Here is a 1372-nt window from a genome sequence, read left to right on the forward strand (position 1 = left end):
ATTGTAAATTTTAAATTCTAATTTAAAATTAATTTTAATTCTTAATTACGGGTCATTTTGCCCAACCCTAAAATAGAAATTAATATTAAATAAAGAAAAAAAATTATAATTATAATAATAAAAATATTATTATTATTATATTATTATTATTATTATTATATAAAATAAGATTTCTAGAAATAGAAAATAAAAATTCATTTCTTATTTCCAGCTGATTTTTCCACCCCAAAAAAACCCCCTAAAATTTGGGATTTGACACATTTTCAAAATAATTGTTAAATTATTAAATTATTTTTTAAAAAATAAATTATTAAATTATTAAATTAATATAGTTTTTAATTAGAGGTCATTTTGCACGACCCTAAAATAGAAATTAATACTGAAATAAATAGAAAATATTTTTAATTATAATTAGAATAATTATAATAACAACATAAAACAACATTTCCAGAAATAGAAAATAAAAATTCATTTCTTATTTCCAGCTGATTTTTCCACCCAAAAAACCCCCCTAAAATTTGGGATTTGACACATTTTTAAATTGTTATTAAATTATTATAAAAAATTAATTTATTAAATTATTAAATTAATATTGTTTTTTAATTTGAGGTCATTTTGCACGACCCTAAAATAGAAATTAATACTGAAATAAATAGAAAATATTTTTAATTATAATTATAATAATTGTAATAATAACATAAACCAACATTTCTAGAAATAGAAAATAAAAATTCATTTCTTATTTCCAGCTGATTTTTTCACCCCCCAAAAAAAAAAACCCCTAAAATTTGGGATTTGACACATTTTTAAAATTATTATTAAATTATTAAATTATTTAAAAAAAATTAAATTATTAAATTATTAAATTAATATAGTTTTTAATTAGAGGTCATTTTTCATAACCCTAAAAATAGAAATTAATATCAAAATAAATAGAAAATATTTTTAATTATAATAATAATAATAATAATATAAAATACCATTTTTAAAACCAGAAAATAAAAATTCCTTTCTTATTTCCAGCTGATTTTTCCACCCAAAAAACCCCTTTAAAATTCCTTCATTTTGAGAAATTCAGGAATATTTCCTCCCATAAATATCCCACCAAAAATTCCTTAATTCCAAGAAATCCAGGAATATTTCAGCCCATAAATATCCCACCAAAAATTCCTTAATTCCGAGAAATTCAGGAATATTTCCTCCCATAAATATCCCACCAAAAATTCCTTAATTCCGAGAAATTCAGGAATATTTCCTCCCACAAATATCCCACCAAAAATTCCTTCATTCCAAGAAATTCAGGAATATTTCCTCCCACAAATATCCCACCAAAAATTCCTTCATTCCGAGAAATTCAGGAATATTCCAGTCA

The 1372-nt window shown here is 21.1% G+C and overlaps 1 protein-coding gene across 1 annotated transcript in view; it reads right to left on the bottom strand.

Moving 5' to 3' along the window:
- Positions 1–1372, bottom strand: part of LOC108510138 — a 12551-nt gene that overhangs the window by 3963 nt on the left and 7216 nt on the right. Inside the window, exon 3 of the mRNA XM_017839827.1 lies at positions 945–951. The gene's annotated coding sequence lies outside the window, so the exon portion shown is untranslated. The remainder of the gene's footprint in view (positions 1–944; positions 952–1372) is intronic.

The sequence above is a fragment of the Lepidothrix coronata genome, unplaced genomic scaffold (assembly GCF_001604755.1).
Source record: "Lepidothrix coronata isolate B3197 unplaced genomic scaffold, Lepidothrix_coronata-1.0 Scaffold499, whole genome shotgun sequence".
Taxonomy (NCBI): domain Eukaryota; kingdom Metazoa; phylum Chordata; class Aves; order Passeriformes; family Pipridae; genus Lepidothrix; species Lepidothrix coronata.